This window comes from Pinus tabuliformis, chromosome 5_2, assembly GCF_031772625.1.
Source record: "Pinus tabuliformis cultivar Carrire ecotype Pingquan chromosome 5_2, CPIR1, whole genome shotgun sequence".
NCBI lineage: Eukaryota > Viridiplantae > Streptophyta > Pinopsida > Pinales > Pinaceae > Pinus > Pinus tabuliformis.
In genome coordinates, this window is record NC_142306.1 from 855,435,915 (window position 1) to 855,454,364 (window position 18,450).

The window sequence follows — 18,450 nt, forward strand, 5'->3', positions numbered from 1 at the left end:
AATTAGGCTATAGAAAAGAGACTTGCCCGTAATTCATAGCAAGTTCTCCTCTTCTCTTCACTTGTAAGCTCCAATCCTAGGTCTATTATAGACATTTTTGGGCAATACAACCCCAAGCATGAAATGTCCATTAACCAAGGGCTCCTAAGTCCCTAAAAGTTTTGTTCTAACCCCTAAAGGAACAAGGTCAACTGATTACAGCTTCTCCCAGAAGTTCTCCATGAAAAACTGCTCAGAACTGGTCAAAACAGGATCATTTCAACTGCTCCATAGGCAAAGTGCGTTGCATTTCACCTAAATACACTGTGTGGGTGTGTTGCATTTCAAAAAGCCCTTCTATAGGGTGCGATGGGTGAGAAGTGAGAAATGGCAGTGTCATTCCGCGAGGTGGAGAGGCATGGAAACTTCCAGAAACTTCTCCTGTGACACTTGCCTCTCTGAATTCAACCAAGGATGAGTAAGAGATCATCAATCTCCAAGTGGAAGCAAGAACTACCTGAGGGAAGACACCAATCAAAACACAAGCTGACTCATCTCCCGTACAGATATCTATATATGGATCCCTCATCCCAGAGATCCAGAGGCTGGAATTTTGCATATTGTAAGGAATTGTTGTTGGATTCTTGAGACAACATTAGATTGTTGGGTGATCTAAGCTTTTTATGAGGTGAAGAGGGGCTTCCTTGCTGAGAGGATGATGCTGGGTCAGAACAAATGGTTGTAACTCCCTTAGCTCTTTCTTGTTTATCAATAAAAGCTATTCAAGTTTTCCTCCATACTCTTGTGTAATTTATGTTTTATGCATTTGTATGGTCAATTTACATCTGATCCTAGATTGTTTATGATTATAGATCCCTGTTCTTGTATAGTGCTATGCTACTGTGATCTTACAGGTACTCTGTGAAGCTAGGCGTGCAAGGGAACAAGTAGCGAAAGACTATCAAGAGGGAGAGGAATCGAACTAGGAGATTAGCGCAAGACAGAGGTTGGTCTTCTTTGTTCTTCTCTCATCTATACTTCATAAAGGAAAAACGAAAGTAGCTTTACTTTGTTTGTTTCTAAGGTAGCTATCACACCTTAGTGGGATAAGCAGTTCTTTGTAGACACTTTTCCCCGTAACAAAATGGCGACTCCGCTGGGGGTGAATTAGTTTGTTTGTTTATCTTCCTTGTTGTCTATTTTATAAACTTACAGATGAAGCCTAAAGTCGAGCCAGGTAGCTTTCGAACTACATTTGCTATGCAAATGCAAAGTAGATAAATGTCGCTTCAGTCAATCTCCAGGATTTGTTTATAAATTAAACAACTGATTTACAAACTTTTTGATTGCCCCTTGTGGTAGCTCTTAGATCCTCCTTAGATCTACCCCTGATTGTTGCATTACTGATTACCATTTGCTCGGCCAAAACCCATGAACTAAACTGCAAACTGTGACCCAGAACCCGAGAAAAGTCTCGTCTCTGGCCCAGCGCAGGTACTGTTCTGAGAATCTAAAATTCAGCGCACTTCCCGAGTGTAGTAGGTGCGTTGCATTTCAAATTCCCTATGTTACAGGTGCGCTGATCAGACCAGGCATTGTTCAGTTTTGGTTTCTGTGATTCATTCTTTCCAGTTCTATTCATGAATTTTGCTGCCTGTGATCAGTATATCTCTATTTGAAACCCCTTTTCCTTGCTGTTATTCCGCCTCCTTTGTACAAAAGAACTGTAAATGTTTTAGTGTATTTGTTGAGTCATTTTCAGTTCTGCATTGCAAAAGTAACGTAATCGTACTGCCGTCCTTTGATTTGAAAGCGTCGCAAGTGTCGTTTTCAGCCATAAGAAAGAGTTTGGTTGCTGTAGATAGTCGATTATCCTGTTACTATTGTATTTGGTCTGAATTTGTAATTTTTCTAGTGTCGAAAGCAATTATTCATTTCCAAATCGTAAAGTGTTGTGATTGTCTCCATTTTTTATTTCGAAAAGAAACTTGTTGGTAATTGTCGCTTGAAAAGTAATTCAGATTTGTGCATTAGCTTTCTTTTTCATTCACATACTAAGAAAGCCGAAAACAAATACATGCATGTGCATTTTCATTTGGACTGTTTGATTGGTTTGATTTACGAAAGTGCATCTAGAGTGTGCTCTTTTCTCTTTGTGAAAGAATATTGTCTCTCTTTCCTTAGTAGCTAGGATTTTCATTGCACAAAGAAGATAAAAGGCTGTTTATCATCTTAGATTGCATTTTAGGAATTATACATCTACATCTTGCGGTGAACCTTAAAGGCAAACTTCATAAACAAGATCAACTATAAAATAAATTCAATGAATCTAACAACGCTTTGGAACCTAACGCACAACATTTAGAAGTCTAGGCTAGAGACATATTCCGGCATTGTAAAGCCTAGTAACTGTTGTTCTCGCTGATGGTTGGGTGATTCCTCCACTTTGAGACGATAAATGCCAGTACGTACTTGTGCTCCCACGTATCGTCGAGTATATTTTGGGAGACCACAATAGGCTTAATCCTTTATCCATAGGAAGCTGTGTCTGTCGCCCTATCGATTGCAATGCACTGAACACAGCATTCGGGAAGATTGACTATCGTACCGTAAAAAGTATTCTGCAGTTTTGTCATTGGTTTGGTAATCCCTCTACCTAGATTTCCAGAGCAGTCCCTTTCCTTCCTTTTCAGAATCCTTAACGAAAAAGGTCCATCTGAGCACTTGTCACTTCACGCTCATTAAAAATCGAAGGAGACTAGAGTCATCTTTTGTTTTTTCTCGACTCTTAAAAATTGAAAAAACAAGTTGTGTCAAAGCGTCTAAAATTCATCTAATTCGGAAACATACTTCCCCTTTTATTTTTAGTTGATCGAGTAATCCGCAATCGTGGAAGAAAGTCAATTGAAACCCCGTCGTTCACGGAGTCTTACGAGTCAAATGTCTTTGTCTCTGGAATCAAAGCTAGTACGGACAAAGCGAACTCGTTTAACCGGTTCGAAATCTCCTGTTGAAGTTAGAACAAGTGTTACAAAAACATCAGAGATTCCGGTTACTCCAAACATTTCTGGTATCCCTGCCTTTACAGAAGAAGTTCAATAGCCACAGAAGGACAGTGGTACTGATCCTAGTCTGAGGGTAAACACTTGTATCACTGAACCAGTTCCATCTACAACCGGTTTGGAGAGTGTTGCTCCCCAAACATCTGTCGCTGCAGATTCCATACCTTCTTCAGCACCAGAAATATTCTACGGACCTGACGGTCTACCCCTTCCACCTGGTCTGATTGCTATAGAAGAGATTATGGAAGATCCTCCATCTAGTACTCCATCACAATTTGGAGTTGGGATCACTCTATATCCTTCTTCATCAGAAGTTAGTCTACTGCCAGCGGAAGCTCCTGTAGAAACACTAGGTAATCTTTTGGATAGACTAGAAATGTTTGAACAACCGTCAACATCTAGGGTTGTGTCGTCTGACACAGCGACGGCAGAACTCCCTGCTATCACTCCAACAATGTTCGCTGGTATACCATCTGTCCCGACTAGCTCTCAATCGCTAGAAGGATCCCACTCAGGGGCCATTTCGACGGTATGGTATGTTCCTGTTTGTTCATCCGGAATAATATCTGGAAACTCTTATGTTGAGTCTCAACAAATTGATCTATTTGGAGGTCAATTTTGGCAGTCCGGCCCTCAAGGGAAAACCATTCCCTTAAGTACCGGATTACCACCGTATGGGGGGCAGTATGCCCTTTCATTATCCCCTCCGAGAGGACAAACATACGGGAGTTCACAACAAAATTCGGGTTATGCTGGAATTACTTCAAGCGGTTGGGTACCGATACTACCTCAACAACCAAGAGTTGTATATTCGATGCAAAAATGCTTACCTATGTCAAGTATACCAACTACGCCAGCTATTGAGACGGTGTCGCAAGTTCAAGCGCTGCCTGTTGTATGCCAACCTCAGGTTTCTCAGGTTGTAATGCAACAGCCCCTTGACCCTGCAGCTCAACCACAATCGCCGACTAGTGGAATGACACAGGTTCAAATGGGTACAATTACCCCTCATCTTCGTCAAACAGTTAGTATCGGGCAACAGCACATGGCTTCACAACCATGGCTAGTGCAATACCAACAACCGCAGTTCCAACAAGTATACCAAGGTTATGAACAATAAATCTTTGCAAATAGTGGGCAACCGTATATTCAAAAAGGTCAAAATCAACCATTTTACAATGGTCATGCCCACCAACCTCACCAAAGTTACCAGCATCAAATGCATTATGCTGGTATGCAAAGACCAACTGCTCAGGAAATCCCATCTTATCCTGGGTATGCTTCACCTAACCTGAATCAACAGTTACCCTTCATGGAAACTTTAGAGTTACCTGATTTAAATCGGTTAACAAACGATCCAATCGCTTACGCCCCTTGGTGGCCAGCGATTCCACATAAACTTCCATCAGATATTCCTAAATTTAATGGAAATCCGGTTGAAGATCCGTCAAATCATGTGATGACATTTCATCTGTGGTGTTCATCAAACACCCTAAACAATGATTCGATTAGGCTTCGCCTTTTTCAGAGGACGTTAACTAGTCTAGCAGTAAAATGGTATATCGAATTTCCTAGAGCTTCATTCGACAACTTCAGTACCCTAGCCACAACCTTTTTAACCCATTTTCAATTACCGATAAGGTACGAAATAGGAACGGAACTTCTTACCAACTTCAAACAAACAACGGCCACTCACATATCTGATCATATACATGAGTGGCAACGTCGTCGTAGAATGGTGAAAACGTATGTTCTCGATCAGCTCTTAGCTAAATGGTTTATCAAGTCATTACTGCCTTCCATCACGGAAGATGTGGCAAAGGGGGGAGTCGTCACCGAAGAGCAGGTTATTGCTCGTGCGCAATATTTGGACTTGATTTACACTCAGTTCGGCACGCTCTACGATAAAATACCTGATGCTCCTAGACCAGAATTCTCAGTTCCTCCTCCTCCTAAATCAAACAATGACTCTCATGCCGGTGATGGCGTGATTGGCGCAACAGACACGAAATCGACAAAGGCTACATCCAAAAAGGCCCGTAAGATTTCCGGTCAAAATGCAAATGAGGAACTTCTTGCCTTGGAAGTAAATGCCATATCGACAGATAAAGGCAAAGAAACCAAGCAACCAGGGGGCAAGAAGAAAGGCAAAGGGAAGAAGAAGAAACAAGAAGAATCATCACCTGAAAAATCTTCTGCAAACCATCCTGGAAATAGGAAACCAAGAAATCCATGCTTTATATGCGATGAGGATCATCAGACCGCAGATTGTCCACACAGAGCTGAGCTTAATAAATTCCTCAAGAATTCAAAAACCTCGGCAGTATTAACTGATCAGTTTCCAAATCCAGGGACAAATCTGGTTGACAGTGGAAATGCTTCCTCATCTCAAGTGCTAATGTTGTCGGTTTCCAAACAGCAAAATGATGCTTTGATATCGACAAGGAACAAAGATTATGGGAATCCACAGCTGTCGAACAACAAGGATAAAGATCAACCTAGTAGTTCGACAACGACTTCGACAGAAGTTGCACCACCCATCATTCCCAAGTTGACAATAAAACCGCCGAAGGGAGTAGTACACAAGTCGACGTTTAATCCCCGCGCTAGAGCAGCACAACATTATAATATAGTGGAAGATTTGGCCCAATCGCCATCCGCTATGTCGACTCTTGAGGTACTACAAAATTGCCCATCCCAAAAGCAGGATTTACTATCAGCCATTGGTGGGACAGACCCAAAGGATTCCAATCTTGTATCCTTCGATCATAAAGGATACGATCCTCAGTTACCAGCTCAACTAGTTTTCCTCGTTCAAGTGAAAGCCCTCAACAAAACTATTCATCGAACAATTATTGATGAGGGGGCATCTACATGTATTATGTCGATGAGTTGTTGGAAAACTTTAGGATCTCCAACCTTGTCGCGATCTTCGACGACATTAAAAGCATTTGACGGATGAACATATACCCCATATGGTATTCTAAGTAACTTGAAGGTTGAACTAGGAGGAAAAATAGTAGAAATAGATGTTGAGGTAATCGACGGAAATCTCAATTACAACATCCTACTGGGAAGACGATGGATATATGCCATGGCTGCTGTTGTGCCGACCTATTTTATGAAGATTGCATTTCCCTTTCAAGGAGGGATTACAATCGTCGATCAACAAAACTTCCTCCCAAATGGTTCTCAAGTTACAGGAAGCATTCCAATGATCCATGGAAGCCCCCATTCACTTCAAAATATCGGAGTAGGCCTACTAAAAGATCCTATATTGATGGTAACTTTCGCCCTTCCACCTCCAATCAATTTGGCGGAAGTATCGTCGTTAGGAACCTGCAATATGATATCTTCTAAAAAGATCTCAAAAAACGATATCGACATGGATCATGCACAGGTTTTGCCTCCAAGCCCAACAGAAATATTGTAGCAATCAATGTTCCTAGCATGGGAGGCGAACCCAAATCAATGCTCATCAAGCGTTTTGATAGATAGGTCTGAGGAATATGGTACCCCTTCAGATCCTTGGTCGCGAGTGCATGTCACCGACGAAGGAATTATTCAATCAATGGTAGTTGAAGGGGCACCATGGGATGATTACCACCATCGTTCCCTTCTTCCGGATTGTGAAGAAAATACTCCTGATGACCTTTATCATCCTTCAGTTTTTGATTTCCTATCAAATATTGTAAACACGGTGGATTCCGAGCGAAACTTGTCCAACATTGAAGAGACTATCGCCATAAATATCTCAACCAAAACAGATGTTGTAGAGAATATTTATGTTGGCAAATGTTGTTCTCCTTCAGAACTAGAAATATATAACGCTCTTTTTCGCGAATTTAGAGATGTCTTTGCTTGGTCATATAATGAAATGCCAGGAATTGACTCGAGTATCGTTGAACACGAAATCAAGATGTATCCAGATGTCAAACCAGTAATACAACTGCTACAGCAGGTGCACCCCAAGAAAGCCGTTGCCATTAAGGTAGAAGTTGAAAAACTTCTCCATGTTGGTTTCATTTACCCGATTCCTCTGACCGATTGGGTATCGAATATTGTCCCTGTTATGAAAAAACAAGGAACAATTAGAGTGTGCATCGATTATAGGGATGTAAATCAAACTTGTCCAAAAGACAACTACCCTACACCCTTCATCGACCAGATAATTGATGAATGTGCCGGATGTGAAATCTTTTCATTCATGGATGGATTCTCCGGGTATAATCAAATAAATATCTGCCCATAGGACCAGTCAAAGACTGCATTTATTTGTCCGTGGGGAAACATTTCAGAGGAAAATGAATTATGCCTTCCATGACATCAAAAACATCGTTCAACCATACCTCGACGACCTTTCGGCTCATTCGCGAAAGCAGACTGATCATCCGCAGCATTTAAGAGCGATATTTCTACGTTGCCGACACTACAAAATATGACTCAATCCACACAAATGTGTATTTTTTGTCAGTTCTGGTCGTTTACTTGGCTTTTTAGTCTCGAAAGACAGGATTCGTCTCGACCCATGTAAGGTTCAGGCAATCATAAATTTGCCTCCACCTTCAAATTTGCTTCAGATTCAGAAACTCCAAGGGAAAGCAAACTTTCTGAGGAGGTTCATTCCAAATTACATCGAACTTGCTAAAGGTTATACGCGTCTTTTGAAAAAGGAAGTACCCTTTGTCTGGGATCAGGTTGCGCAAGCTTCCTTTGATGCTTTAAAAGAATCCCTAATGAAAGCATCATTAATGTACGCTCCTGATTATCAAAAAGACTTTAACCTGTATCTGGCTGCAGCGGATACAACCATAGCAATGGTTTTAGTTCAAGAAGACAATGGAATTGAACATCCTATATATTATTTAAGTAAGAACTTAAATGATACAGAAATCAAATATTCTTATGTTAAAAAGATAGAGCTCGCAGTTGTTCAAGCAATACAGAGATTTCGACACTATGTCCTCTTTCGAAAAACTACCATTCTGTCAGATTGCAACCCCATGACTTATATATTGTCACGACAATTGCTAGGGGGCAAATATTCAAAATGGATAGCAATTCTACAAGAGTTTGATCTGGAATTTGTAAAATCCAAGTCAAAGAAAGCTCTGGTTTTCGCGGAATTATTGTGCGATCTCCCATCGTCATCCAACGCTGAAACATCCGAAGAAACGATCGTGGACGAAAATTTGTTTCTGATATCTTCAAGCAATCTATGGTATGGGGATATAATCATTTATCTCCAAACCCAAAAATATAGGCCAAATACCTCTCGATCCGAACAAAAATGTATTCGATACCAAGCAAAAGACTACATGATCGTCGGTGATACACTTTACCGTCGTGGTATCGATACGGTTCTGAGAAGGTGCCTCACCCATGAGGAGGCCGAAAAAGTCCTCAATGATTGCCATTCAGGCGCGTGTGGGGGGCATCAATCCAGTTATGCTACACCGTAAAAAATTTTACGAGCAGGATACTTCTGGCCAGCAATGTTCAAAGATTGCATAACCGCAGTCAGAAGTTGCCATGCTTGTCAAATTTTCGATAGCAAAACTAGAAGACCACCCGCACCTCTGTAGCCAATAGTTGCTATTGGGCCATTCGCCAAATGGGGCATCGATTTCATGACATGTAACCCCACCTCGACCGGGGGGCATGGGTATATCATAGTCGCAGTTGACTATTTTACCAAATGGGCCGAGGCGATGCCTACATTAGATAATACTGGTGAAATAGCTGCCCTCTTCTTTTTCAATCATGTAGTCGCCAGATTCGGCGTCCCACAAGCTATAGTCACAGATCATGGATCACATTTTCGCAATCACATGATGGTCGAATTAGCTGCCAAACTAGGGTTGTCTCATGACAGCTCTACTCCATATTACCCGCAAGCCAATGGACAAGTTGAAGCAATCAACAAGGTCCTGAAGTGCATGCTGCAAAGGATGATTGGAGTTCACAAAAGAATTTGGCACCTAATCCTGTACTCAGCCTTGTGGGCTTACCAAACATCGGTAAGGAATGCAACCGGGTTTACACCTTTCCAACTAGTATATGGCCTGGAAGCAGTCTTACCAATCCAATGTGAAATCTCGTCCCTCAAACTCACAATTGACCTTCTCCCCAGAACTTCAGAAGAGGAGACTCGTTTCTTGGAACTAATCCAATTGGATGAAACCCGTCGTGATGTCGCTTTGGCTAACAAAGCCCATAAGAAACGAGTCAAAGCGCAGTTCGACAAGAATGCCAAACCCCATGTCTTCTGAGAAGGTGACTTGGTCTTGCTTTATGACCAAGAATCCGATAAATTGGGGGCAGGTAAATTCAAGTCTTTATGGATGGGCCCCTATATTGTTAAGCGAGTGTTAGCAAAAGGAGCCTACGAGTTAATGGATTATGACGGAATTCCACTGGCACAACCTTGTAACGGGTTGTACCTCAAGCATTACTATGCGTGATTCAATATAGTAACCTCTATGCTTTTGTTATGTTTTTGTTTTCGCTAAAGCGTTTGTTTTGGTCAAGTAATCCACTTTTTACATTTATTGCAGATGTCAAACCTATTGGAGTCATGTGTAGGATATGCCGACGGAGCGAGTCGTAGTTCACGGAACCTATCTTCCGCGTCCTGGGCCATTTTTGATCCAAGCGGTGAGTTAGTAAGTTTCAGAGGGGTATGTATTGGTCGATCAACGAATAACATCACTGAATACAGCGCGTTGATAGAACTTCTCTCTGATGCCATCACACATGGTATACGCCGACTGATTGTCAGGCTAGACTCACAACTCGTCATACTACAACTCACTGGTATCTACTCTGTCTGAAATCCAGCTATTTATCGCATGTTCCTAAGGGTTAAAATTTTAGAAAGACAATTTGATTTTATTCAATATCAATATATTTCCAAAACCTTAAACACATTCACTGACTCATTGGCAAATTATGTGTTAGATATACATTTGCAACATTTATAAAAAGAAGCATATCGTCAATATTTGCATTTGGATCATGTAACTTAACCAAAATAAAGCTTTGAAAATCAAAAATATATATATAATTGTTTATGGTTTACACATAATGTTCTGTAACCAAGACAAAATTGGTAAAATGACCAAAAACTCAAAACTCTAAGGGGCACCCTAGTCTAATGATGCTCGTGATAGCAAGTCACAGCCTGTGCGATCATGCGTATGAGCCGAGTCCATCGTCTTGGCACACCAGTAGTATGCCACGGCAACCTCAAGGGCAGCTCGTCAATCCTCACATCTGGAATACCAAGAGTGAGGCCCTCAACCTGTTCCTGTAATGCTGTGAGAGTCTCGACCACATCGAGGTCGCGAAGGATAGCCCTTCCAACAGCCTCTCCTGTTGGGGCGACAGCTGGCACTCTCAGGCGTACTACTGGCCAAACGGGACCAACATCTGCATGAACACATGAGTTTGGTTAAGTCTTGACAGAATAAAGCATAAGGACATTATAAAAGAAAAACGATAAACAAGGATATGGTCAAAGAATTTACCAATGGTGCCCCATTGTTTGCCAGCCGGCAGTACTAAATCTGGATCACCTCGGAAGTCCATACCAGCATATGGATACTCGGAATAAACCATCTCCTCATGATCAAACCACCCGAAGAAGGTATCAGAAAAGGAAATCTGAGACTGAACAACATGCCTAGACATATGGTCAACCCATCTCTGCATACGTGGTTCAGTCGGTAAAGTTAAATCGAGTGCAATATACTGCGGCTGCATCAGTGGTATCTTTTCCAAGGCAAAGGCGGTCAAGATAGAACCATAACCAAAGTTCTTCAACTTCCCACTCTTCACCTTGGTCAACTGTTCTTTCATCACAAGAAGTACTGCGTCGCACCAGTTGAACACCTTCAGTTGGAGACATTCCAAGGCATACTGCATACAAGATCGGTTGGCTACATGAAGAGCTGCACCACCAGCCATCCTACCAAACGTGAACAGAATAGTCCTGAGAGACCTGTCAGTGACATCACGGATGATGATCTTGCTGTCCTTACTCGGCTGAGATCCCTCTCTGTAATACCGGCGAACATAATCTCTCACAGATTCACCTCCTCGTGCCGAACCTGATAAAGAGATGGGAGCACCCCACCTCGACAAGCCAGTCAAGAAATAGATGTCCACTACAGTCAAGGGGATGGATTTGCCCCTAATCTGGAACACCTGGTTGGTAGGATCCCAAGCATCAAGCAAATACTGCAACAAGTTGATCTGTTGTATCATGCTAGAAATGCAGAAAAACTTCAGCAAGCCACAGTTCCACAGTGCGTTTACTGTAACCGGATCATGTAAAGCAAGCATGTCCTCTTCTTCATGCTCATGTTCTCACCATGTAATGTTCATCTTGCTCCAAAGATCTCTGAAAACAAACAAGAGAAGAGTTAGATCCTGATTTTGGTAAGAAACAAGAAAAATTTCCATCAAAAACTGTGCATAAAATTTCTTCCTTGCGCCCATCGCACCTACAGTAGTGCTCTGGATGCATTGCATGTCAGATGGCTAGTAGACAGGCCAACATCCAACGCACCTTTCGATACACAAAGGGTGCACTGAAGCCAGGGCAAGTTTTTCAAACCCCAGAGGCTCAGAAAAACCAGGAATCAAGCTCAGAATGCAAAATGGAAAGCATGAAATGAAAGAGCTCAAGTTTAGCTCCTACCTGGTCCAGATCCACAGAATCTCCGAAAATCAGCTGATGAAAATCAAGGGGGGAAAGCACCTCCAAAGCTCCAAAAAACCAAAGTTCAAATGAAATGGTAAAATGAGAGGTAAAATCACTTTTACATTACTTTTTACGTAGTTCGAAGTAAAATATTAGTGTTCTAACTCATTTTTCAAACATATATTGTTCATTTCTGACTAGTTTGATGAAGCAATCGAAAATGCAGTACAATCTTTGAAAGAACAAAGCTATTTATGGTAAAGTCAAGAAGTGACTGTTGTATCGAGCAGTTTTAGCGCATAGTTCAAGCTCGTTAAAAAATAAACATAAGCCATGAGCAAATGTTTCTCCCCGCATTTAAGCTCATTAAAAAATGAACTATTTCTCGGTAAATAACCATCGTGAATGTAGTACTTCAGCCTTTAAAAGCCTTGGTCATGTTCTCATCATCACCTCCACTCTGTATTGGTCGATCATTCACCTCCACTTGATTTTTTACCCCTTTTGAGGAATAGCTGTGAAGAGTGATCTCACTAGCCATCCTTGTAACACTGCCATGATTGGAACATTCCAAACCTTACCTGGAATGAGCTGCTACCCAATTTTATCACTCGTTCCTCAAAAGACGAGTCTCCTTTAAGCTGTTTTCAACTGACTCGTAAGATATGAAAATATTGCCGAGCGATTGGCCTCTCTAGCTCGTTAAAGGGACCGGAAGTGCTATCCCTCCTCTAAATTTTAATCTTTTTGGACCTGAGGGATTATTACACAAAAATATCGAGCACTTGTTTTGTTCGGCTCATTAAAAGTATCGAAAATTCATCCCTTCTGTATTGTTTTATACTTTTTCGGACTTAAGGGATTAGATGACGAAAAAGGAATTTTGGAGTTTCCTTTACGTTCCTTTTCAGACTCTCTAAAATTGAAAAGGACCGAGTTATCTTTATCGTTAAGCTCGTTAAAACTTAATAGCGACAAACTTGTCCATAGTAGACAAGAATGAGTTTCACTATCGCTAGGCTCGTTAAAACATAGTGATGGGTCTGCCTGAAGGGAAAATTATATAACAAGCATATGTTATCCTCCTCAAGCTTGACAAAAATAAAGAGGTACTGGTCAGCAATGACTGGGGAAAATTGGGAAGAAAACTTGAAGAAACTTTGTTGGTAGCAAGTCGCTCTTGAACATGACACTTTCACTCCGCATCCAAGTCGGGTTGGGTTGTTTCATTCACTGGTCACATCACCATGGTCCCATCACACCATCCACATTTGGGGTGATGCTACCAATCCATCATGTCAGTTTCGTCGATATGTTCAAGAGAAGTCATTCAGAGAATTCACCTGTGTCTCACCCACTACAATACATTTACACTCCATTCTTTCATGACCGCCGCCTTGAACCATATGTCATCAGATCATTTTCACCTCCATTAAAATCATTTGCTCCGTTCCATGTCATTGATGTGGGATTCATTAAGGCCCTCCTGTGACGAATCGCTTCTTTTCGACATCAGGTCATTATCCAAGAAGTCGACCTATGACACCCCCTTCAGTACTTTGAAGCTTGCATGCCTCAATGGCAAGTTTCTCACCTCCGGCGACAGGTTTACATCAATGGCCTTCGACCGAAAGATTTTGCGTGGTGTTCGAAGCCAAGTCCTTTATTCACACCAAGTGAATTGTACTGCAGTACCTTGAGGGTCATTATCATTATCGGTGATTCCTCTCGCGCCTGTTAACAGCTTACATCATTGGCTGGTAATCAGGCGATGTCTTTCCATGTTCGACTCCAGAACATCTCTCACATGGATAGACTTGTACTTCGAGTGAAGATCGAACGAGATTGAAGACCCCGGATCTAGTTTCATCCATCCGGGCTGCGATATATATTCAGGGAAATAAAGACATCAAATGTACATCATTGCTGCACAGATAATCACCCAATCAAAGGGATGATGACTCTACAAGAATCATCAGTCTACACTTAGACGATTGTCTGTCCTATGTACATGAAAATGAATTTATAAAGCTAAGCATGGGAATGCCCGCCTCAGCTAGATCATGAAAATATTATGAAGATAATGTATTGTATTGTATCTTATTACAGGTCTCCTCCCAGCTTGAAAGAACTTCAGATCCTCATAATAAAGCATTTCACCCGACATCAAAAGATTAACGACCTCATGCTTTAGGGGGCAACTGTTATAGACATTTTTGGGCACTACAACCCCAAGCATGAAATGTCCATAAACCAAGGGCTCCTAAGTCCCTAAAATTGTTGTTCTAACCCCTAAAGGAACAAGGTCAACTGATTACAGCTTCTCCCAGAAGTTCTCCATGAAAAACTGCTCAGAACTGGTCAAAACAGGATCATTTCAGCTGGTCCAAATCTTAATTTTTGTTGTTTAAAATGGATTTTTCACTGTGTATATGGATTCAACATCCTAATAAACCCCTTACCTATGGGCCTACTAGTATGGAGTATGATTCCTTGAGTGAAAAAGAACCCGATGTTTATTTCCCCCATCTTAAGATGTCCTATTTATGGGACACCCTAATTTTATGACTATCTAATATCTCTTTGAACTCTTCCCAAGGATAGGTAACTTCATTCTGATGCCAATTGTTATTTTACTTCCATTTCCTTCATTGGTGATGATCATCTAGTGCCTTCCAAAAATATGTTATCTTATTTGCACCCAAACCTATGCATAGAGCTTGGATAGGTTGGAGTTGCACGATCTCCCCCAAGTAAGAGACCTATTGCAATGAATCCTCCCAAAAGGATGAAATCTTTCCTCCCTTAACCTCCTAGAAAGAATAAATACATATAACATGTTTTCTTTTCTATGCACAATTCCAAATTCCTAAGCCCTAGATGAAGTCATTAATTGTAATCATTCCTCGTATGTGTGTAAAGGTATATGCTTCCTGATCCAACTTTGCTTCCAAATTTTATGTCCTCTCTGCAACTAAAGCCACCATAATTTTAACCTGTGAGCAGAGTTGATTAGTTTTGGATCTCTGATACCTAATCCTCCCATCCACTTTGACCTTATCAATTTTCCCCATACTAAGACACACTTTCTTATTTTGGTTGCTCCTTTCCATAGAAACTCACTCCATATCAAGCAGAGGCATTGAAAAATTAGCTTGGGGATAGGCATTACTGCCAATTGATAATTTGGTATTACTTGTAATACTACTTTGGTGAGGATTAGGTGGCTTGGGAAGTTAAAAGCCCAAAAATCCCAATTGTTGACCTTCCTCCTAATCCTTTCAATGAGATATTCCAAAGTTAGTATTCAGTTGAAATATAAAACAAGAAGCACCCTTAGATATTTCGAAGCCATGTGTCCCCTATTGAAACCTAAACTCCTAGTTAGATGCGTCTGAATAGCCTCTGAACAATTGAAAAAAAATATAATAGTCTTATCCTTGTTTACAGTAGTTCCTAAAGCATCCATGATGATCTGTATGATTTTCCTTACACCTTGTTCTTCCTTTAAATTTGGAGGCCCAAAAAGAACCACATCATCCAAAAACTTTTGATGCGTGATAGGAAGATATACACCATATAAACGAAGACTAACTACATCACCAAGAATACATGAACTATGATATTGTAATGACACCTCCCTTCATATCTACCTACTTTTACTGGCTTGCCCTGGATAAACATGAGATGATGGGTTACTATGGCAAGACTCGACCTCCTATGTGACCTTAAGGAAGTGGAATCGACGGAAACCCACAACAAAAACCTTCTATACCTACTACAGGACTCCCAAAAGCCTTCCCAATCATCCCCATGACCAGTCCGTAGGTCCCACTGATATTTTTTTGCATCAAACTGTTGGAAACTCCCTTGATATGGAAAATGGTGTGGTTGGGAGGCTCCAAATGCTCCCACAACAAGGCATAGGTCTGTTTGGGGACTTTTCTCCTCAGACCTATGCACGTGACTTTGGGATTTGTGCCACTTTTCAAGCCCAAAATTGTGATCACTTCCCAGAAAACCTGTATCTTTCAAAATCCATAATTTACATTACACAAGATTTGCAAGCCAAAAACTAGCTCCAGGACTAACCCTGACCATCCCACACTGGGACTAACATTCTATCAAACAATTGGCATCAATGGAATCTATAGGACATGAATACAAAACAGATCATAAATGAATGAGAAATCATATGAGAGTTGAAAATAAGGATCACTTCCCTCTTCCCTTAACTCTTTTGACATCAATTAGGTCTTTCATCCATTATCCTTTCAGTTACAAGTAAATACATGAAATAACCATGACTATAACCAATCACATAACCGTGATTATAATCGCCATTAAACCATGTAAATAGAAATGTGATAATAGCTATTAAGGCCACATAATAAGAAGTATAAAAGCAAGAGAACTTAGCTTTTATTAAACATAGGCAAGAGCCAACCAGGTTTGGGACATCCACATACCACCTGACCATAGACATGGTTGTACCAAATATTTCTTTCAATCAGTCACCCATGTGCCATGTTTCAAGAATTAATGTGGGATCTCATGGATAAACCAATCCAAAAAAAATCGATGGAATCCATAGGTTAAACTACCTCCACCCTCACCAAACTGTGATCTCACCAAAAACAACACTGAGATCAGAAAACCAAATTGAGCTTGGAATGCCTCCAAACTCCATCACTATCCTTGAGGAATGTTTCATCTCCTTGTCTCAGTCTTTACCACAGTCCACACTGGATCACTTGGACTTAAATCGAGACACCACCCTCAAGCTTTACCATGTATCCTGCTAAAATTAGTCAATGGATTCCTAGGCCTTTGGGAATTTTCCTGAGACCACCTCCACCCTAGATTCCGAAACCATCTAGAAATTCTAAAGCTCAAAACCGAGAAAAAAATACCATCACACCATGGCTATCTGGAAAATGGAAAGGAAAGGCTAAAAACCACTTTCATAACTCGGCAAGACCATGCCACTAACATCCAGAGAACCAAATACTAACATGCAAATCCATGCATGTCAAAACCCACTAGAAAATCATAGATGCAATATGTTACCTACAAGTATTCCTATGCAAGATGCTTGATCCTGATCTTCCTTACTTTCTCTTTACTTTCCTTTATTTTCCTTGTCCTTCCTTTTCTTTCTTTTCCTTTCCTTGTTATAAAGCTAGAATGCTCTAATAAAACTCTACATGTCCAAGAGTGTGAGAGAGAGAGAATAATGAAAGAGCTCCAAAACTAAACTGACAAAAGATTACACTAACCAAGCTTGAGAAAAACCTTTCCAAATGATCCTCATAATCCTTTTTATCAATGAGGCCTCTATTTTCTTCATTTTCCATTATTTTCCTTCAATTTCCTCCTCACATGCAACATGTGACCTTTCACCTTCCTTTTCTTCAAATTTCCATTATTTTCATAAATAAATGTTCCAAAATACCTTTTTCCTTTCTTAATGCCTTTGTCATTGCCTTTTCCAATTTCCCTTAGCCATAAACACATCTAGTGATGCCCACTAGGATATTTTTCCCAACATTCAACTTGGAATAAGTGTCCCTTAACAGTGGTCTTGTTTTTCCTTTATTAACTTTTATTACATGAACATTTAACTAAGGGATATTACAGACTCCTCCCACTAGGGAACACCGTCCTCGGTGTTAAATCACACCAAGATCAATAAAACCGTTGAAAATGAACATACTACCCATGGAGCTTTATAACATAGATTGTTGCAATATTTATAATGACCACTATTGAAACATGACAAACATATCATTTACTGGAGCTTTATAGCATAGCTCATTATGGCATTTACAATAACCACATGTACACATATGCACATTTTATAAACCATCAAATAAAAGGATATGATGCCGGTATCAATCAATAAGGGAATCTAGAGGCTCACACCTCCACCCTCAAAAGTAATACCAGGATTCATCTCCTTCCTAGGAAGTCCAAAATCCATTACAAATTCAAATCTGTATCCAATGTCTAGTGCTATAATCCTATGCCACTTTTCCTCTTAGTGAACAGTTACCGACTCATTCTTCCAGGGCACACTCCCAAGGTGCATCTGATTCCATTTGGAAATACTAATGACCAAAAAATCCATGCCCAACCTTCCCTTATTTTCTACATAGTCCCACCGGCAATCCGGTCACCCCCTTCCATGCAGTCACTCACCTTCCAAGTTCCCGGACATCCCCTATTTCGGGCAATCCATCCCTTGGCAAGGCTTCCTGACATCGGAAGGTCAACAACCAAGGCATATACCTACCTCAAAACCATCATAACGGTCATAGTATGCTCATGGAAATCAATGGACACTATTGGGCACCAGTGTCCCATAATGGCCCTACTCCTTAACTGCTTTACTAGCATATTGTTGCATGTTTTGATTCCTTTCACTGACACTACTAATTCTTGTAGTGGGTTTTAATCACCCAGCCAGGCATTTTTGTGCTCTCATGTACCAAGCACATAAATTACATTACATTCAAAATTAAATTAAATAAATTCACATCATACCTGACTAATAACTCGCCAATAAGGTACACTTTCCATCCTGTTTTCTTCCTATCACAACAAGTCAAACTAGCATCTCTGACCAAATCATCATGTATAAACATATCACATCAGGTTAGCTCAAAAAACAATCATCATAGATAAAAATCATAAATCACA